At 43.7% G+C, this 22,924-nt stretch overlaps 1 long non-coding RNA gene across 1 annotated transcript; it reads left to right on the forward strand.

Moving 5' to 3' along the window:
• Positions 1 to 19,898: 19,898 nt before the first annotated feature.
• On the forward strand, positions 19,899 to 22,650 carry Gm40048. Its single transcript, XR_867284.1, has 3 exons — positions 19,899 to 20,198; positions 21,557 to 21,692; positions 22,537 to 22,650. It is a non-coding gene; the product is annotated as a predicted gene, 40048 (long non-coding RNA).
• The last annotated feature ends 274 nt before the right edge of the window (positions 22,651 to 22,924 follow it).

Raw genomic sequence — 22,924 nt, forward strand, 5'->3', positions numbered from 1 at the left:
CATGTTGTTTGCCTACTTATGATGGGGGAGAAAGCAAATGGCTTTGAGTTTATAGATTATTGGACTCAGAAGACATCACAGAAGGGACAGCAGATGACCCAAGGATCCTAAATAGGAAGGGACGGCTTAAGTGTCCTCAATTCATCCTTTTGCAGACAGAGAGCATGCTCACTGGAGGATGAAATCTGGGGGAGGAGCAAAGGACAGACATAGAGTTTACTTTTCCCAAATAGAAATAGTTAAACTATATGCAACTCAGAGAAAAATTACAGTATATTCTACCAAGTTATATTATGGCAACCCCTGAACTTGCCAAGGGACAAAATCTAGGAGGAAATCTCTCCTGGAGGGACAGCTGAAGAAGACAATACGAGAGAAATATCTCTGTGGTATCCCCCCGGTTGCTGAACTGTTTTTTCAAGGCCAAGAATATTGGTAGCACAAGCTCCATAAGACAGCAACCCTCTCATGAGTGTGCTTTGAGAAGGCTGTGCAACCGTATATCCTCTACATAGTCATTTCCCTCGTTTCTGTGACTAAACACCTGGCAGAACAGCTTAAAGAGGGGTGGACTTATTTAGCTCCTGGTGAGAAGGCATGGTGGGCTGTGTATGAGGTGAGGACCACATATGAGGTAGAGACAGAATCTGAGGTGGACAGCATCTGAGGTGGGACAGATCTGAGGTGGGGACAGCATCTGAGGTGGGACAGCATCTGAGGTGGGACAGATCTGAGGTGGGGACAGCATCTGAGGTGGAGACAGCATCTGAGGTGGGACAGCATCTGAGGTGGGACAGTATCTGAGGTGGGGACAGCATATGAGAAGGGGACAGCATCTGAGGAGGAGGACAATATATGAGGAGGACAGCATCTGAGGTGGGACAGCATCTGAGGTGGGGCAGCATCTGAGGTGAGGACAGCATATGAGAAGGGGACAGCATCTGAGGTGGGACAGCATCTGAGGAGGAGGACAATATATGAGGAGGACAGCATCTGAGATGGGACAGCATCTGAGGTGGTTCCGAACAGCACATGAAGTGGGACAGCATATAAGGTCCTTCCCTCCCTCCTTTTCTCCCTCCCTCCTTTCTTCCTTTACTCCCTCCTTTTCTCCCTTCTTCCCTCCCTCCTCCTTTCCCTCTGCCCTCTTCTCTCTCCCTCCTCTGCTCCCTCCCTCCCTTCCAGAACTGCTCAGTGTCTTCCCTAACCCCCACCCTTGCAAGTTCCCTTGCTGACTGCATCCCTGACCACAGTGCAGTCTCAATAGCCATCGGTTTGAACACCTGAAGGGATCCATCTTCCTCACAATTACGCTTCCAGGGTTTCTGTCTCCCTGTGCATCTTCAGGCTTCTCAAAAGCCCTGTCATCACAACCTCACCCACATTCAGTCAGTGGCAGTGAGGCTGCCAAATGTGGGGAAGGCTGGGGAAAATATTTTGAGGTGACAGATTGATGGCAGCTTGGCAAACAGACTCAGAAATTCTGTCTCACACATATTACTCATGAAATGGTATTTTTAAAGCACTCCAGCACAGTTTTATTTCCATTTTGACCTTATAAAAACAGGCATCTAGAGTAGAGTATGGATGGAATGAAAGGCCTTTTTGTGGAAAGTCTTTTATGATCAATTTAACGGGTACAACAAATACACAGCAAACTGAGGCAGTTTTGAGGTAAGTTGAATCACTTTAGTTCATGACGCAAAGTGACTGTCAGCAAAACTGGAGCTAGTCAATTTTACTATTGAAAAATGCTACTTAATAAAATCAACTATGTATTGAACAGGCACTTGCCATACATATTAAAACAGATGACACGGCAGGCACAAAGGTGGCGCCCAGCCATGACGTCTCAGAAGCAAAGGCAAAGCGGAAGGCACAGTGTATCGAGTATGTTTTCTCATCTCCTTTTCAAAGATGAGATCATCGCCTCTGCTCCCGATCTAATGAACTGTCCGCTTAAACGAGGGGGCTGTGGATCAGCCAGGGTTTTCGCTACACTGTAAAAGCAACTCAGTCCTGTGCACAGAAAGTCAGTCCGCTAAAAAGACCTCAGTCACTTGCAGAATAGCTGGGAGAACAGACAGCAGAGCTAAGATACGTGATGTGCATCCCGGAATTTCCTCCCCAGTGCTGGCCTTCCTCAGACACACGAGAAATTCACCTGTCTGTCAAACACATCGAAGAACAGAGCAGTTTCTATAGCTTGAGAGTCTTATATCTGAACCCTTGGCTCAGCCCTACGGTGCAAAGGACCATACCTACCTGCAAGGAACTGGGGTAGATAAGATGCTGGTACCAGGGATTTTCTCTTACGAAGGAGGGAGATCTATACTTGTTCCCTGTGGCTGTGGAAACAAATTGCTATAGATTTGATGTCTTAGCATGTTGGGAATGCCCGCTGTCACAGTGAAGCGGGTCAAAACATCACATGTCACCAGGTCCATAGTCTCTAGGGCATTGGTTCTCAACCTATGGGTAGTGACTACTTTAGGATTCCTTTATGTATTCCAGGTATTACAGTATGGTTCATAACAGTAGTAAAATTAGAGTTATAAAGAAGCAACGGGGTAATTTCATGGGTCAGGTCACCACATGAGACCTGGATTAAGGGTTTGCAGCATTAGGAAGGTGGAGAGCCAAAGCTCTAGGGAAGCTAGGGAAGAACGTTGCTTCTTCTCGATATAGGCACTCCTCAGCCTGTGGCTACGCTACTTCAGTCTCTGCCTCTGCACCTATATTGTATATTGTTTGTGTATGTTGATTAAATCTCTCTTTGCCTTTCTCCTATAACATGTGTGGGAGGATGTAGCCTATCTAGGGACTCAGGATAACGATCTCATCTAAAGATCTGTAGCTGATCACATCTCCAAGAACTTGAGTCTGTATACAACATTTACAGGCTCTAGGGATAGGAATCTGATATTCTTGGAAGTAGGATATAACGGAATTTTCATGGGTGAGATGTATTCTTTACTTTTACTTCATTAAGACCTGAAGTCTTCAGAATCCATTTAAAGAAGTTAGATTTATACTGTCTCGTAGTTTTAGTGCTTGATGCTGTGGAGGGGGCATTGTGGATTCAGCTCATGTTCATATCACAAAGGATAAATGAGCAGAGAGGGGGGATCCAGGTATAGCAAATCTCCAGGAACTCCCTCAGTGACCCTTTAACTAGGCCTTTACCTCTCAACATTTCTAGAACTTCCAAAAACAGCCACAGGTTGGGGACCAGACTTTCAAGACGTATGCATGGGGGGGGGGGGGATGGGACATGTGTAAGATTCAAACCAAAACAGAAGGGAGACTGTTGACATGTCTATAGATCCCTAGAAACCTAGCTTGTGTGGGAAAGCCTGGAATTTTTCCATATCCCTTCTCTCCTCTCTTGACACACAGGTGTCTTATGTCAGAGAGAGTTGCTATCTCTAGCTCTCTAGAGCTAATCAGCAAAAGATAGGGTATTCTTAAAATACCATAAATGATCCTGCCCATTGAAAGGTGTCATTAGTACCTGTATAATTAGTGGGTTTGACTGGTAATGTAAGAGTCTACAGACTGAAGCTGGAACCATGTTCTATATCCAATGACCATGCTGACCTTGGAAAGTTTCCTTGGAAAACAAGGTCAGCAAATGAGGTCAGCCACCCTAGCTCTTCTTGTCCCCCTACATTTCCAGTTTCAGCTTAAATTCAGGTGAGCTATGATGCTGGTTAGGAGAGGAAGCTGACAGCATCCAACACAGGCCAGTTAAATCCTTCTCTAGGACGATAGAAATCACAGAAAGCCTAAGTGTGATTTAATGTAAATGCTGGATTTGTGAGTAAGAGATTAAGTTCTCCCAAAATATAACCCATAAACCACAATTTGGCACGCTGGTGCCTGTGTGCGTTGAATGATTCATGCAGCATTTGGCCTGATTTGCCACTTTGTCAGTAGCTGCACTTAACAGCTAAACACCCCAAAATCTACCAAACTATTGGGATTAAACATTGACCATAAGGCCAAGCAGACAGCAGAACTTTTAGTGGTGCCATTTAACTTTAAGACAGATGACAGCAGGCTGGAGAGGTTGCTCAGCAGTTAAAAGCACTAGCTGCTCTTCCAGAGAAACTGGGTTCAATCCCTACCACCCACATGGTGGCTCACAGCTGTCTTTGGCTTCAGCCCCAGGGTATCCAAATGTGCTATTCTGTTCTTTATGAGCACCAGGCTCGCCCATGGGGCACAAACATACATAAAGGCAAGGCTCACATGTGCATAAAATAGCTTGTAGAAAAAAATGCACATGACATCTATCTTGTCAAAGATTCACAACTGGGAACACCCTATTGCCCAGGCCAGGTAGAAACAGAAGAAGCTGAAAAGAAAAAGGTCTAAATCCTCAAAAGGTGGAGTAAAAATGCTACAACCCAATTTGCCCTTGACACAATGTTTTCTTTAGAAATAGTTTTAACAGGTACTACAGTATAATAAGGAACATGTTGCTATGTGATTGGCCAGGCAATGCAGTAGTTCTCAGCCTTCCTAATGCTGTGAGACTTTAACATAGTTTCTCATGTTGTGGTGAGCCCAACCATAAAATTAGTTTCCTTGCTATTTCATAATGGTAATTTTGCTACTGTTATGAGTGGTACTGTAAATATTTTTGGAGATAGAAGTTTGCCAAAAGGGTTACAAAATACAGGATGAGGAGCCCTGAGCTAGAGGCTTCCATTTGCAGGCTCCCCTGTAGTGAAAGACAAATGAGATTCTGTTCAGTCCTGAGATGTCATCTGTCATTCCAGATTAGGTACTTAACAAGAAGGGACACCCTCTGCCCTTCTGGGGTTTTGGTTTTGTTTTGTTTTGTTTTGCTTTGCTTTCAGTCTTCTAGTGTCTGGGCATGTCACTGACTGTAGCAGCCATGCAAAGACAGAGCCATACAGGAGCAGATGCTGGTCGGTGGGCGCAGACCTGCTGACACTGAAAGTGAACTGCTTTCCATGTGTCCTTAGAACCCCGGATGGGAGCCATTTTCATATGGAAACAGGTATTCCATTTCAACTAGATGAAGAGAGGGTGGCTTAGCCCCTCTGTGGGAGAGATAACTGAATGGTTAAGAACATGGACAGCTCTCTGTGAGGATCCAATCTCAGTTCCCAGCACCGGTGTTAAGGGGGACTGAAAATTTAAGACCTGCCTGGGCCACCGGGTATACAGTCAAGGCCAGCCTGCAGAACACTGTTTTGAGATCCCATCTCAAAATAAAAAGAAGTCTTGGGATACAACTCAGTGATGCACAGCATTTGCCTAGCAGATATGAAGCCCTGGGTAGGGTGGTTGATCAAAATAAGAAGAAAGGAGAGAAAAGAAAAAGAAAGAAAAAAACACACCTTTGCTGACAAGGTAGACCAGCCTCCTCCAGGTCTACAGTGCCTGGAACCTCTTGTTTTTATAATTTACACCTTGACTTTAAAATCATTAATTTTGGTTCTATTGCTAACGGTCAAAGAAATAATATAGGTGATTTAGGAGAAGAAGTCAAGGATCCAGGTTTCAACGCAGCTAACCATTTAACCTGGCCCAGGTTTAAGCATTTGCTGAAATCTGTAACTTGGGGGAGGTTAAAAGGAAGAGAAGGATGGCCATTGTGGTCCCCTACCAACCTGGAAGTTTGGATGTACGCCTAATGCAGCTTTCACAAGCATCAGGATTCTAGGCCAGGCAAGGGAGTCTGCAACAAGATGAGAGAGGTGTGTGGGTCACAGGTATTCATTCATTGGCTATGGGACTGTGTCCCCATTCTTATCCTGGCTCACTGTGACCTCATCTAATAAGTAGAAACAATAATACTCTTTCTTACATATTTACCAATAAAAAAACAGGGATTTAAATTGTATTTACTTCTTGTGGTTGATGTGAGGGTTGGATGAATGGAGATATGCAAAGCAGTTAGAGCGAAGCACATGGGACGAATGTTTGTTCGTATTCTTATATTGTAATGATAAGGCTCTACCCAATGCCTGGCACACAGATGATGCTCACAGATGTCACTTCCTTTCTTTGTGCCTTGCCCTCTGGGTGCCTCATCTAACAAAGTGCTCCCTGGAGAAAAGTCTTAAACTCAATGGAGGTGCCCAACAGGGGTGTTGAACCAGCTTTAGCGGGCTGAGTGATTTTTGAACTCTTATCTCTTCTGGTTTATTTAAATGACTTACTTCCTTCCTCCATTGTAAGTCCTCCCGGCTGCGATTGGGATCACAGTGAACCTCACGCCTCATTTGGTTCATACGGCTCAGTCACTGTGTGTCGCTCATCTGATACCTTGTGGGCTGTGCATTCTGCCGTTCTCGTGGTAGGATAAGCAGCTTGCCAGTAGGAAACAGCAGCCATGAAAGACCAAATGAGTATAATGTATGGTCTAAATGAGTATTTGCTGCTGCCAAATGAGGAGTGAAACCAGGGAACATTTCTCTAAAGATAAATAAAACCTAGGCACAGTCTCAATAATGGTGCTAGTAATTAAACCACTGGGAGTTACAGACGGCCAAGGACTTGACGATTGACAGATGTGGCTACCTCTAGGAATGCCCTGTGCTGGATTAGAGAAGGAATGAATGGATTTTCACACGTGTTTTCTATGATGCTCATCACACACCACTTCTATAGAAGTGAGATCAACCCTGAATATAAACAACAGGTATTAAAAGTAGTCTTGATCTAGGAGTACATCTGCTCTGGTATCCTCATGTCTAAGATGAGGAGGCTAAGTTCAGAGAGGTTGAGCATCTGTGAGCCAGTAAATTGCGAGTCTAACATTTTACTTACCTGAAGCTAGATAATAATAATATCACAGAAATAGTTTTTACCAGGGCATCTACAATAAGAATATTTAGTATCTAGAATTTCTCCATATACTTATAAATACAAACTTATGTGACCAAAGTGTGTCTGGGTTACTGTAATTTATGTAGGTGCAATGAACAGAATGCTGGAAAATTTGTGGCCCAGCAACCTAGCATGTGCCATAAGAACATGCATCTAGTATCCGATGAAAGATGGGGCTAACTGAGTGGTTAAGCAGTGCCCTCCATCCAGATTGCCAGGGCCTAATGAGCAAGAGTGTTTTGGGGATTACCTTGGTTTGCCAAGTGTCATGGTCTGTATATGCTTTGCCCAGGGAAAGGCACTATTAGAATGTGTGGAGTAGGTGTGTTACTGTGGGCGTGGGCTTTTAAGACCCTCATACTAGCTGCCTGGAAGCCAGTATTCTGTTATAAGCCTTTAGATGAAGATGTAGAACTCTCAGCTCCTCCTGCACTATGCCTGCCTGAATGCCACTATGCTTCCACCTTGATGATGATGATGGACTGAACCTCAGAACCTGTAAGCCAGCCCCAAATAAATGCTGTCCTTATAAGAGTTGCCTTGACCATGGTGTCTGTTCACAGCAGTAAAACCCTAACTAAGACACCAGGCTTCGATGCCTATATTTGCACAGTAACAGCAGCTACCTACCTCTATACACTGACTATAAAACATTTAGAAGGACATGGATATAAATAAGTTCTAAAAAACATTAATGTGCTTATGTTTCCTAATCTCACAATGATACTAGACAAACAATTCCAGTTATCATCTTTAAAGTACTCAGCTGTATGCTGGTGGGAGACACCATGAAATGGGGATACAGGAGACACATGATGGTGTCTTCCAGGGATGGCTCACACTTTGGAAATAATTCTGGCCCTGTCTTGATAGTAATCATCTCCAAGTGTAGCAGACTCCAATCCATTCTCAACCACAAATACATGTCAGGGTCGGAAGGCAGTTTTCACTGCGTATCTTAGTGTCTCACCATTCATTCTGAAGACTCTCATTCTCTGTACATTTTAAGCATGCATCTTAATTTAAGGCACAAAACAGTTGTTTCAACCCTGCTAAACAGCTTGAATACCCTATCATCAGGGTAGGCCCACGGGTCACTCTCTGCTGGATTAGTGTATAATATATAATGCAGGGTGAGGACTGTAAGGCCAGGCAAACAGAGAGAAAGGGAGAGGTTAGGAGTGGAGAGACAGAGGAACAAGAGGAGAGGAAAATGAAGAAATAAAGAGGGGAGAGAAAGAGGAAGGAGAAGAGAAAGAGAAAACCCGCAGAAGAGAAGAAAAAAATCTACCAAGTATAAAAATGGACTAATGATACTTACTACACAAACTAATCAAAAAGGCTATACAAGAAACACATTTTAAATATTCATTTAGATTTATTTTAGTTTTAATTGTTCATAGAGGCAGGCATGTGCCTGTCTTAGGGTTTTACTGCTGTGAACAGACACCATGACCAAGGCAATTCTTATAAAAGACAACATTATTTTAAAGATTTATTTATTTATTTTTATGTATATGTATTCACTGTAGTTATCTTCAGACACACCAGAAAAGGAAATCAGATCCCATTACAGATGGTTGTGGACCACCATGGTTGCTCAGGGCCTATGGAAGATTAGTCAGTCCTCTTAACTGATGAGCCAAGGACAACATTTAGTTGGGGCTGGCTTACAGGTTCAGAGGTTCAGTTCATCATCATCATCATCAAGGCAGGAACATGGCAGCATCCAGGCAGACATGATACTGGAGGAGCTGAGAGTTCTACATCTTCATCTGAAGGCTGCTAGCAGAATACTGACTTCCAGGCAGCTAGGATGAGGGTTTTATAGCCCACACTCACAGTGACACACCTACTCCAACAGGGCCACACTTTCTAATAGTGCCACTCCTTGGGCTGAGCATATACAAACCATCACAGTGCCCATTCGTGCAGATGCCCTCAGAGACCAAAGGTGTCAGGTACTCTGGAGCTGGAGTTGCAGGTGATTTTAAGCCACAAGACTTGAGTGCTGGGATCTAAACTCAGGTCCTCTTGGAGGACAGTAAAGGTTTTCCTCTTCCCCGTGGTTAGCATCCATCTTTTTCACTCCTGGTCCTCAGTTCCTTATTACTCTTGACCATGAGACAATGAACTTGGAAGCCACTGGCTTGGGGTCTTTTTTTGTGGCTAGTAAGTTTTTAGAGTCTTAGCACCCTAAGGTAAGATCACTAACATAAAGCATGAACAGAGAAAAAACACAGTTTAGCAGTAAGTACCACCCAAAGGGCACTGTAATGTTAACGTACAAACCCCTTGATCTTTATTACAAAAACTGTGCTCCCATCAGATGAAGTCAGATGACATCTGCTCAGCATGTGAATTTTGTGCATGTTAGACAAATGTTTTTTTTTAATTAAATAAATCTACTTATTTAATGAACTAAGTTGTTAATAATCCCATATGGAGTCAGTGCACTTAAAACTGCTCAGTGGGGGCTGGAGAGATGGCTCAGTGGCTAAGAGCACTGACTGCTCTTCCAGAGGCCCTGAATTCAAATCCTAGCAACCACATGGTGGCTCACAACCATCTGTAACAAGATCTGATGCCTTCTTCTGGGGTGTCTGAAGACAGCAACAGTGTACTTACATATAATAAATAACTAAATCTTAAAAAAAACTGCTCAGTGTATTTTGCGTATGGCTAAGGCAAGAAAAGATTCTCATCTCGCTTCTTCTGGTCACATATATGGATCACCAGCTATGCACACTCTATTTTAAAAGCATGGTCCTAAAGAGATTCTAAGAAGGCTTATATTAATTTTTCCAGGCTGTCATTAAATACAATAGATTGGATTGCTTCAATAACAACAAATTTGTATTTTCTCTCAGTTCAAGAGATTTTAAATCTCAGAGAAAGGTGTCACCATGCTGAAGCTTCTTTCTGAGGCCTCCCACCTCCATAGGTGGCCACTTTTTCCCTGTGTTTGAAAGAAAATTAAAATTCAAGGTCCATGACTCATGCAGCTTGCTAGTTGGGAGGGCTTTTTGGGCCTAGAGCAAAGAACAAAGGCTGTAAAGTCATCCCAGGAACCAACTAGCCATAAAGATAGAGAAGACATACAAGAATGTCCGGACTGGCCTGGCACCTCCCTATCTCCCACCCTTCTGACCTGGGTTAAATGTTAACCAGATGCTCTGCTGTTACCTTGCTCTGCACGTACAGTTTGCTGATCTTTAAAATGTCCAATCATGTAAAACTGCGCCAATTCCCCCCAGCTCCAGACCCTTTTCCTATAAAAACCCCTATCTTTCAAGCCTCATGGTCGACAACCTCTGTCTCCCGTGTGAGACACTTGTTGGCCCGGAGCTCCGTCATTAAACTACCTTGTGTGTTTGCATCAATACGGTCTCTCATGATTCCTTGGGTGTGCGCCAACTCGGGACTTGAGTGGGGATTTCCCCACTAGGTTCTTTCATGTTCTCAACCCAGTCTTCCCTGTGTATGTATTTATACTGATTTTGACCTATTAGAATACTGGCCATACTAAAGTAGGGATCACTCTAATGGCTCTCTGTCAAAGATAGTCATGTTCTGAGTACAGAGAACGAAAGCTTCAACATTTGACTTCTGGAGGATTGAGTTCAGCTCATAATGATGCTTAAAGCTACATCCACTGGAGATGCTCTACTGGACAGACAACCATAAAAATAGAAGCTGTGGATACAGTTGAATGTCTTCACCCAGCAGCGAAGGTCCAACCCCAAGCCTAGAGGAATCTGTATTGAATGTTAGGTTGGGTAACAGACAGTACATAAGATGATGCAATAGTTATGTGTCTTATTGCTGTGACAAAATACCTGATAAAAGCAACTTAGGGAGGAAGGCTTTACGTGGCTCGCAGTTCAGGACTCAGTCCATCATGGCAGAGAAGATGTGGAGCAGGAACTTGAGGCCGATGGTCACATTGTGCCCTCAGGCAGTGAGCACAAAGACATAAGTGTTGTCACTCAGCTCAATTTCTCCTTTTTATTCAGTCAGAAGAACAGTGTTACCCACCCTTAGATTGGCTTTTCCTACCTTAATTAACCTAATCTAGAATGTTCCCACACAAGCATGCAAGGTGGTTTGTTTCCATCAGGATTATAGATCCTACCAGGTTAGCAATCATGACTAACCATAAGAGGTGGAATTTGCCTGGAAATGTCCAATGTACTCCCATACATCTCTGAAGTTATTGGAATATTTAATAAAGTGATGGATCAAATCATTTGAGAATTACTCTCTGAATGTAGCCCAGGTCACAAGCATAAGAAAGCTATGTTATGACTATAATAGGCAAGATGATACCTAATTAGCCACTTTATCATCTCAGAGGTATGAGAAAATATAAAGGTACCTGCTGGGCAGTACACCATGTTCAGAAACTATTGAACAGTGGTGAATGAAGGCCTGGCTTCTGTATTAATAGATTCTAAACTTGCCTGCATGCAGGAAGGACACTTCCCTATTGACAATAGATTTATGATGTCTGCAGACATGCCTCCCTAATTAGTGATGAGGCCTGAATGTCCTGTAAGAAGCCTGCTATGTAAAGCTGTCCCCTAGAATGATGGCATTGTCCTCTGTCTGTGCCATGTCATTAACAAGTTAGAATAGAACTCTCTTGCCAGGTGTGTTTGTTTCATGACTAAGTGCTGGTAGTTTTGTGCATTGCAGTATTGTTTTTATGGGCAGGCATAACTCACTGTAGCATATGCTGAGCCCCCCACTGACAGGTCAGACACAGACTCAGACATCAACAGGCCAGACAGGAAAAGATGGGAACAAAGGTGACAGAACTCCTCCAGGGCATCACCTGTTTTCAGCCATCACTGCTAGCAGGTAAGAAGAATGAGTGAGAAGAGACACCAGTGGAAAGTAACCCAATCTGCTTATAAACTCTCGCCCTGGGTTTTAAAGGAATAAATAACTAGCCACCCCAGTGATCAAAGGCACTTTTATTCACCTTGTTTTGGTTCTATGCTGATTTCTTTTACAGCCATGGAGAGACCCGAAGTCTAATCTTTCTCTGAATTTCTGCAATGTTAACCAAAAAGAAAATAGAATCCAAGGGATGTCTAGACTGTCTTACAAATTTAGGAAGAAAGTCTGGAGAAATAATGAATCGGCCTTAAAATCTACTTTTTTTTTTTTTTTTTTTTCAAAAAATTGGTTGGCTAGTGATCTAAGTCATTCAGGCAGTGCTGGCATGATTTGGCTAACTATCCTGACATGGAGGCTTTGGAGGCCCATGTCTCTCTGCCACCTGTATTTATGCCAATTAAGGTGTTTCTGTCATACAGTGATTTCAGCCATTTCTGGAGAGTACTTTGCTTATCATGTTTTTTAAAAATGACATTTTAATTTTTAGATCAATAATAAATGGCTTCAGATATGCTAGGACCATGAGGGCAACTCAATATGCTAATTGGTTTATCAACAACAATTCTAAGTGGTGTTTTAGAATTACAAATTAAATTGAATTGCGCTTTTATGAATTAGACTGAGCTACAGTACATTAGACATGGCAATTGAAGACTGTAAAAATCTCTGATTCATAGTGTGTTGGAAGAGAAATCAGTCAATATTTCACCTCTAATAGCTCATGAATAGTGCCCAAGAGAGTTGCTCATGGTTGGCCAGAATATGTGTCATAAGAGGCACCATGTGAGAGGTCTTGAATGAAAGATTCAAGAGGGACACCAAAATGAATTGTTGGGAATAAGGAGTCTATTAGTTGAGATATTAATGCTGTAAACAGACAGACAGACAGACAGACAGACAGACAGACAGACAGACAGCAGTATGGAGGAGCTCTGAGGTGCTTTCAATCTCTAACACTAGAGATAGTGAGACCAGCTCCAAAGAGAAAACTGAGCCTGTGTGGCATAAGTGTATGTCTGGGGCAGGGGCTCTTCTTGTACCTGGTGAGGGTGGGGAGGTTTTACTGCAGCTGTAAGGTTCCATGATTCACCAAAGAACGAAATCTCGGACTCAAATAGAATGTAAACGCAGAAATCCAGCATGCTGGCGTCTCCCGTTACCAAGATAGAGAGACAACCAAGTGAGCTGCATGCTTGATTTAAAGTACATGAGGGGATTCCGGGAAATGTAGGGGCTTCCTATTACCAGGTCGTGGGGGCTGGAAACTTACTGGGGAGGTCTGGACACTTGCTGACCCACTGACCCACTGTCCTTGCTTCAGGCCAAGTGGCTAGGACATTCGATTACCAGGCTGCGGGTGATAGAAACGGTTGCAGAGTCAGTCCAGGCTAGATGCACTTTATCTTCTTACTCTATCTCTAGGCATCCTTGAACCATTACTAGGGCATGAAGGCTGGAGCCTGGGGGTCTTTTGTTTGTTTGTTTTCTTTTTTCTTTTAGTAATTGACTTGTGTGGGCTTGCCGCACTTGCCCAGTTCTTAGGCCTAGTCTCTTTAACTGCCACTTTGAAGTCTGTCATGGAATCACCCTGGCCTTCTTAGGGCCAGGCTCTCAGGCTGGATGCAGGGAAGGGATGGGGAGCAGGACTTGTGACCACCAGCACTCTGTGTGATGGAAACTCACTTCCCCAGGTGAGAAATCCTAGCAACTGAACACTGTTAGTTAGCTGGTGATTCACCAGCTCAGTAGACGCCTGTTGTTGAGGGCTGCTGCAGGGGCTGTGGCCTGAGCAGTAGCTGGACTCTGGGATTCTTCCACCATAGACAAAGAGAGGTCAGTACTGTGAGTTCTGGCAACCCCAGTGCTTGTAATTCGGTCTGCCCTTCTTTCAAGATACATTTTTTTTTCATATTTTAATGGTCTTCTCTGAAACAATGAAAGTAACTTGAGGTACAAAGTTTCTTTCACATCTGTCTTTGATGTAATATTTCTCCTGAGTTTAGGACTTTTTCTAGACCTTTGAGGCAAAACTATAGAAGAATGCCTACATCTTTAAAAGTGGCACTCTCGTCTGGCCTCCTTGGGCACTGGGCATGCCTGTGGTACGTGGGCATACACACATGCAAACACCCATACACTAAAATAAAATAAAACATGTAGTTCAGACTTCTTGTTCAACAAACATGGAGATGGTAGCATTATTTACAACACTGGGGACATAAGAAAATAGAAGCAGATTGGGTGAGAAAAGAGAGCTGAGATTTCTATTTTGAACATGTTGAGTTTGATACGCGCCTGTGGGAATCAAAAACAAGATGTCTCAGGGGTTCCACGGACATAAGCACCTGAACCTCACAAAGAGAGAGTATACTAGAATTAAATATATATAAATATATATACATATATATGTGTGTGTAAAAAGAATAAACAACAATTAAACAAAGGGGTGGGATATAAAACACTGGTCAATGGCAGAAATGTGGAAAGTACGGGAAAAAAACAAGAGGTGGCAATGGGCCCCCATTTAAAAAGAAGCAGACGCTGACTAGGAAACAGGGACATGAATTCTCTGTCTGGCTGAAGCATAATCAAGTAGAGTAATGAGGATGGAAACCAGGCTGAAATGAGTTAAGGAATGACCACTGCGGAGCACACAGGGGTGTGAAATGCAGTGTGCTCCAGAGTTCCCTGCTGTGACCTGAACTTTACAGAAAAAGCCACACCCACGTTACAGATCATTGACTAGTCAGAATGCTGTGGGTGTGAGGGTTGAAATATTGCAGATCTTAGGACAAATGTCCCTTCAACTGCCATTCATGGCCCATCTCTGTGTATGACTTAATATCCTTTGAACTCTCTGGTAGAACCTTCAAAGCATGTCACTGGACCACTAGAGTCCATCAATTACAAGGCAAATTTGAGGAATGTCATCAGATAACATCTAAAATCCGTAGCATAGTTTTCTCCACTCTTCCACGACTTGCCTACTTGCTGTAACCCCTAATTTATTTGGGGGGTGGCTCAACTTGGGACTTTTATCCTGCAATTCTGGCTAATTGAAGCTGTGTTGCCGGGCCATAGTCACTCATATTTGGCTCCAAATAAATGGCCTTTAATTCCCCTTGAGAACAAATCTGTGTTTTGCATCAACACTGGGAATAAGCACACAATGTTAAGGAGCCACCTACTGCCTCCTGCCCAGTCTCTACCTTCTTTGTTCCTGCTCTTCATTGCTGTAAATATGGTGGCCCACATTTAACTCTATAAAGGTTCCTTCTATACTGGGCTCCATTTACCCATAAAGGGAAAATAAGTACAAATCAAGATGACCAGGATACAACAGGCAAGAAAAAATGAACCATAACTTAGGAGAAAAAAAAAAGAGAAAACACACATCTGTCTTACATGTGCTCAGGGGACCTCTGAGATGTCCAGCACTAACAACATAGATGAAGCAAGAGGGTCATATGTCTGGCTAAATCAATGAGGACTGACCAAAAGGCTAGATAATCAACAGCTGGACTCCAGCTGCATTGAAGTTTATTCTCCACGGACTCTGTAGTTTCTTCTGAAACAGGTAAGTGGCATTCCACAATAAAAGTGTCTTTGGTACTGCAAGACTTTAAAGGGGTCTTCATCCAGGCATTCCCACAGAGGCAGGAGGGTGAAGAACAGAAGTTCAAGGTTTCTTGCTGCTGTATAGTGAATTTGAAGCCAGGACTACCTAAGAAAAAGTAAGCCCCTAGGATATAGTTTACAAATGGAACTCCCAAAAGACTGAGGCAACAAGGTCACACGCATGGTGAATGGCAACGTGTAAGGTCGTCATGTAAGTCAACAGAAAAAGTCTTATTTGACTTCTGCAATCAACCCTCCTTTTATCTGTAGAATACATGAATTGGTGCACAAAAATAAATAGAAGTGATTTGGGGGTGGTGGAATTTTATCAACTAAAATAAATGCATACTTAACTTACATAATTGTAAGCAGTTCTTCAGGATAAAGGCCTTACCCCATGCCCCAATTTCCCCCATATAAACAACTATATTCCTGGTTAATTTCCATAACTATGTGCAGTTCTTCAGGATAAAGGCCTTATCCACACTCCAATTATACCTGTTAATTTTGGTCACCTGTAAGTTGTTTTGGTGTCAATGGTTGTGGATAAAGATGGCTGCCTGAATGACTGTTAACTGAAACTCACCATGCTCAGTATGTTTTGCATATGTTTGTGCTTATCCAGAGACAGATATCCCCAGCTAGCTGGGGTAGTGACTTCATTTGCTGTGTTTCTAAACTCTACTACATGGCTTGGCACTTTACTAATTCAAAGTTTTAAAAAAAGAAAAGAGGGATGAATCTTATGTAGCTCTGAAGTTCGTTTTCATAGCCCCCCAACTAGGGAACAATAAATTAAACCTGTTTTCAGCAGTTCCTGCACTGGGGGACCTCTGGACTGGAACTGTGGTCAGACCTGAGTTGTTAGACTGATTGGAGAATTGGACTTTTCTGCATCATCCCCAAGTACCCTCACCCTGAGAAACACAACCTTGCCTTTTTCTTTCCTATTGCCTGGGTCCTTGTCCAGAAAGGGTTCTGGGGAAGTGAGACTCTTACTTGATGCATGGCCATCCCTCGTGTGGGAAGAAATGAGAGGGAAACAAGATGTACTGGGGGAAGGGCCAGCCCTCTTAGAGAATAGATGTAGAAACCCAAAGAACATGCTGCTCCAGGCTTCACAATTACGACCCATACACCATTTCCTCTTAAATGAAGCTGATTTATATTTAGTTCCTACAGTGTTCACAGCATGAGGTTCAGCCCTCACATTTTAGCAATTACACTCAGACTGTGAGCTCATTTGACAGGAATTATTAGTCGATTAGCATATTAGCCTACAGATAGCTTCTTCGGAACCCAAGCTCAGAAGATGTCACATTGAAAAATACTTTTCCTGTGTCAGCTCTGAAAATAAAGTTGATCTCTTGCAGTCGCTTGCGCTGTAGACCTCAGGAGCTTATTTTTAAATCTCTTTGGATTCTTGATAACGCAGACTGGCTGGTCAGCATCTTCCTTAAAGGAAACTGCTAAACTTGTATTCTAAACATGCCAGATCTTATTGGGAATCTGCTCTTTCCACACATTTGGGTTAAATAGTCATCAAGTTGCCTTTCAGAGAGGAGTAGGACAAGAGAGTTCTCAAGATCTGTCACTTCCAGAGCTCTGGGAGAATGACATGGCTGTCTGAACTCCCCTGTCATCTGAATCCTCTAAGCCAAAGTGAATTAAACTGATTTGCTAACTCAGCAGGTGTAGCTGAGAGACAAACTCAGGCAGGTGTAGGAAGAACAAAGGAGACATTCTCTGTCCTTCTCAGGGAATGCTGCCCATAGGAAGGGAAAGCATTATCTGCTAGGCATGGGGGCTTCATCCTGGCCCACTAGACAGAGGGACTCTGCCATCAGCAGTAAGAGATAAACCCCATCTGGTTTCTGTAAGCTGAAATACCCTGTTCACTGAATAAGCCATCACCTTTTACCCTTCCACTGTGGAAGTCAGATTTTGTTACCCATGTGGTTAGGGTCAGAGCCTATACCCTGGAAGCTTGGCCATCAGTCTTCAATAAGCCAATTAAACAAAGCAGAGAAACACGATTTATTCAACTTGGTGCTGAAATAATTTCAATACAGCAGCTAGCTAAGTCTATGGCTATTGTAATAGCACCCTTGACCTTCCTTATTGGAGGAAGATGGGGGTCACAAGACCATCGGAAAAATCCTCCCTGGAAAATTCCATTCTCTACTTTCTCCTGCCCGATCACATCTTATGCTAACATACATGGGGGGAAAAAACCCTAGGCCGGGACCATTCAGTGGCATAGGTGTGCACAAATCACCCATGTTCCTGTAGAGACATCCAATTATCCCATTTGGTTATCAGGCTGAAAGTTAAAGAAATCTTTCTTTTGTCCATTGGGCCTTTCCCAACGTTTCAGGTAGATAGACAGTTCTTTTTATTTTCCTGGTGGGATGTCAGGAAACAAATTCCCGTATGAATGACTTCAATGGTTCCTGGATGCAGCTGCACATCAAACACTGTAGGACCCACTTCACACTTAGCCCTAGATAACTGCTCTCTACTGGAAATACTGTGGACCATCAGTTGGATGAGTGTTTGGGAGCAGAGAAGACTTTTGAGTCCTAATAAAATTTCACAGGAAGGTAAGCTACTGGGGAAAAATGTAGCCAAGACCTGAGCAAGGGGACTTGGACCGGATCTCAGTAGTTTTCAGTCACTGCCTGTTGCTCTTTTTAGAGTCTACTTGAGGAAACAGGATCTGTTTTCCTTTACTGTTATACAATGCCCAGGGGTATTTTAAAGGTCAGCAATTTATTAAGCTCCTGGATCTAAAGGTTTGGTGACCTGATAGCAATCGGTGAGCTCAGCTGAGGACCTTTAGACATTTAAGACAGCAGTGATGGGGCAAGAGGGGGAGATGACATCACCAGCCAGGATATCCTCTTACACGTAATTCTACATCTCAACATCAACACACTGAGGACCTGGCTTCCAACACACAAACTGTCTCAGAACACATCTTAACCATATCCACGTCTCAGCGCGAGTCCGCACAGAGCATGCTGCCACGAGGCAGAGGAGAGCTGTTGTTATGGTTTGATTTGAAAAAGCCTCCCAGGATTTGTGTACTGATGCAGCAGTGTTCAAATCATTACCATGGGACCTCAGGACATGATTGGCTCCTAGTGCTCTGACTTCATGGTCTATGGGTAGAAGCTTTAGGAAGTCCCTGGGAGTTGGATTTGAAGGTGATTCCTGATTCCTGCCTACTGTATTCTCTTTCCCACTCTCCTGCCCCATTAGGAAGTACCTCTGTTCTGCCTCATGCTCTTCATCATAAATATTCTGCCTCACCACCCAGCTCAGAAGCAACAGAACTTTGTATTCCCCTCAGCCACTGTCCCACATTGCCTTTCTGCTTCAACAGTAGAAACGTGACCAAACATGCCATGACCAAAAACAACTTGGGGAAGAAAGGGTTTATTTCGGTTCACACTTTGTAGTCCTCCACTGAGGGAAGCCATGGAACTAGCTAAAGGTAGGAAATCGATGCAGCAACTGAAGAGGCCATGGTGGAATGCGGCTGACTGGCTTGCTTCTCATGGTTTATTCCGTTTGCTTTCTTATACAACCCGGGACCACCTGCCCAGGAGTGGCACTGTCCAAACTGGACTGTGCCTTCCCACATCGATCATTAGTTAAGAAAATGTCCCACAGGTCAATCTGATGGATGTAATTCCTCAAATGATGCTCCCTCTTCCCAGATGACTCTAGCTTGTGTCAAGCTGACAAAAACAAAGAAACAACAAAAACAACAACCAGCAACCACATGGCTTCTGCCCTAAAGAATATGCAGGCAAGCCTAGCCTCTCCTGTTCACTGGCAGACAGACCATTAGTAAATGAGGAAGGAAGACTCCCAAAGAACTGCCATTCATTTGATGTGAACACCTATCAGGATGGGATTAATTCCAAGAGCCTCGTAGCCTGTAGCAGAATGAGGGCTATATAAGATTGTGTTTATCCTTAAACACACACTGGCTTCTGGAAGCTCTCTGAGGCTCTGGAAATAATAACAATACATACATTGACTGGGGAATTTATCTGACCATTGACTGTAAGAAATTTTCATATTATAGCCCTGATAACATTTATTTAAGAAAAAAGAAAGCATTTTCAACAGCTAAAAATACTCCCAGTTGGATGGTCTGTATTCTGTTAAGTGTTTATAGCAACCTTGCCCAATCTACTAGGTTAGACCCCTGAGTAGGCACTGTGACTGAAAAATGATGTCTTCATTATTTTTAAATTATGGTGCTATTTCATAGATTAGTGCCTCTCTTATAAACAATCTCTCCTGCTCTAGAGTCAAGAGTACAAGCTATGAAGTCTGTTCTGAAGTATTTAAGATAAATGACAGATAACATAAAAGATAGGGGAGAGAGCCTCAAAGCCGCAGACAATGATGTCATCCTCAGAATGACTAAGTGAAGCAGAGACACTGGAAGCACTGTGAGTGTGTGCACTAAACCCCAAGACTTTCAGACCTTCTTCTTCCACGATGTAGAACTGAAATCCCTGGACAAGGCCTGAGACAAGCGTATACATAGCCCTGAAAGGTGGAGAGAAGGCAGAGGAAGCAGGTGCTTGCCGATCCGAGAGATGATGGGCTTTCTCTTAGCCTCAGACATCCCACAGTGGGTTCTAGAGAAACCCATTGTTGCAGCCATGCTTTTGTCTGCGTGTGACATCATCACAGGCCATCTTGAAACGCCGGGGCTATGGCCACCTACAGAATACCTTGGCACCTGAGCTACAGAATGATCAGCAATGACTTCTTTTATGGTAATAAAAATGTATTTTCTAACATTTCTCTAAATAAAGGGGTAGTGTGTATATGTGTACGGGCATGTACGTATGTGTATGAGCATTCAAATGTATTGTGTGTGCATATGTACATGTTGTTGTGTATTTTAAAAAGAAAAAGAAGCCAGGGCTGTGTTTGGTGGAGGTGTTGTGTGGTACCGGGGAAGGAGGTACCTCTTTGGACCCATGCTGAGGAATTCCTTCCCCCTGAGATACCAGTCACAGGATGAGTATAGTATAGAATAGAGTTTATTTAGGGCATGGGGAGGGAGTTGAGGGGTAGTAGAGACAGAGAAAGGCATAGAGAGGAGAGGGGGGTGGGAAATAGAGGAAGAGAGACTGGCCATGAACGTGTTGGGGGGGGGCAGGGAGAGAAGGGACAGAGTAGAAAGAGGGTAAGAGAGCAAGAGAGCAAAAGCAAGAGAGTGACAAGGGAGCAAGCTTCCCCTTTTATAGTGAGTCGGGCACACCAGGCAACTGTAGGGCAAAGCCTTGAAGAAATGCGAACATTCCCTTTTGTTTTAATTAAAGAAAAGAAAAATTAGAGAGAGGTGATGGTGGAGCAGGAATAGGGTTGTCGTAATCTTTAGCTACTTCCTGCTGACTTTGAGGTGACATGTCTCTGGGAAGCCTAAGAAAATGGGTATGGGGATGTTGGTCAAGTCTTAGGAGAGTTGGCTGTTTGCTTGCTGCCCAGGGCCTATGGAATCATCTGTGGATAGATAGGAAGGAACTGATCCAGTAGAAATGTCTGTGTCTGTGAGAAAAGATTGGAGCATCTGTGGGTTGCTTCTCTGGAGCTGTATTAGGTGTAGATTTTGAGTAAATGCCTGGACTAATGAGATGCTGAAATGTACACATATGTATTTTTTAGGTAGAGAATGAAACCCTTAGGTCTTGGTGGTTGGGGGTGAGGTGAGTCCCAACCCAGGGCTTGCAGGTGTAATTGTATCTGCATTTACATGAAGTGGGTTCTTTTAATGCAACAGAGTTTTTTTCTAGGCTCTCAGTGATCTTACCTTAGGGTGCTAAGATTCTAAACACCAAGTAGCCACAAAAAAAGACCCCAAGCCAGTGGCTTCCAAGTTCATTGTCTCATGGTCAAGAATAATAAGGAACTGAGGACTGGGAGTGAAAAAGATGGATGCCGACTAAATTAGAAAAGTAAGCAAGAGCCCCAGAGAACAGAGGGGTTCCAAGGGCAGAATGCCCCTGTGCTGCCCTCCCAGATGGGCATTTGTGATCTATGGCAGGAATTGGATGGAGACTAGGATTGAGATCGGTCACTGTAGGCTAAGATTTCTCTCTAAAAGGGCAATTCCACTCTTCATTGTCAGGATACAGCAGTCCAGACCAATAGCAAACACCCAGTAGCAGCAGCCCGATCCAGCAGAAACTGCAAGGCTCCACCAAACAGCACAAGTCAGCAGAAGTGGTGAGAATCATGCAGGAATACCCATGAGAAGTTCTTTGGTAAGTTTCTCTCTACAAGTAAAGACCAGCGGAGCATTGCATGGCTTTGTTGCAATGCAAGAGCATCCTTTCACTGTTCGTGGCGTTCTATTTAAACTCTTTCCAAACATCATGCACCCTCTCAAGATTCCACTCCAGCAAAACCGCACATGCCCTCTCATGGGACTGCTTCAGCAAGACATCCTCTCACATACAAGACAGCCTCCAGGAAAACATCACATGACACAACTAACTTTTCAAAGAAGCCAGAAATTTCCACTTCAGATCACTTTTGAGCACACTGAGAACTGATCCGGTTCATGATCCACAAACATCATTGCTCCTCAGCCCAATCAGAAGGTTAAACGACTTAGGGAAGGGTTCGAAAATTGCTTAAGGAAGACGACCCCCCTCCCCAGACTCAAATAATATGCAAAAACAAAGAGTGTTTATTCTGCAGAAACAACCAGGATGTGGGGGTCAACCATTCTTCAAAATGGTGACGCTAGACAAAGGCATAAAGGCCTTCTTTATATATAAGGACCTGGAGGAACTCTCTAGAAAGAATTATGTAATCTAAATTTCATTGGTTGATTCTAGGAGGTCACAGGTGGTCAGTGGTCTGCATTCCTATGCCATGCATGTTTAACCATATGATGAAACAGGGCTGCCTAGCCCAGATGATCCATTCTGTGATCCCCATTTTTGTGGTTATCCCCAGGTTGTTCTTTGGGGGGGCGGGGGTTATGGTCTTGTTCAGGGATTTATGGTCTGTTCCTAGAGCATTTGACCTAGTTTCTGGGACTTGGGGTCTATTCCTGAAGCTGGTGCCTTATGGCCTTTTTTTTTTTTTTTTTTTAATCAGGCCTGGTCCTTAAATGGAGACAAATGGGGTTTGTGTTGCCCTTTCAGTCCCATGCTGTGGAACCAACTCAGGGCCCACCATGAGCCCTGCCTTTGCTGCCAAGCGGGAGCTTAATTCCTTCTCAACCACATCATCACCTGAGACTTCCTTCCCACCCCCCACCCCCCCCCCCGCCAGCTCTCCTCTACATTCCACACCCCCCCCCCCAGCTCTCCTCTACATTCCACCTGCCAGCTCTCCTCCACCAGAGGCAGGGCTTTCCAGGGAAGAAGTGGGCCCTGCTGCATTGGGAATGTCACAAAGTCTCCTGGGCTCCTGTAAGAAACTCCAGAAAGCTGTTTTGTCAAACTGGACTTGAGGGAACCATTTCTTCCATCTATCAGGGGTA

The sequence above is a fragment of the Mus musculus genome, chromosome 3 (assembly GCF_000001635.26).
Source record: "Mus musculus strain C57BL/6J chromosome 3, GRCm38.p6 C57BL/6J".
In the NCBI taxonomy this organism is placed as follows: domain Eukaryota; kingdom Metazoa; phylum Chordata; class Mammalia; order Rodentia; family Muridae; genus Mus; species Mus musculus.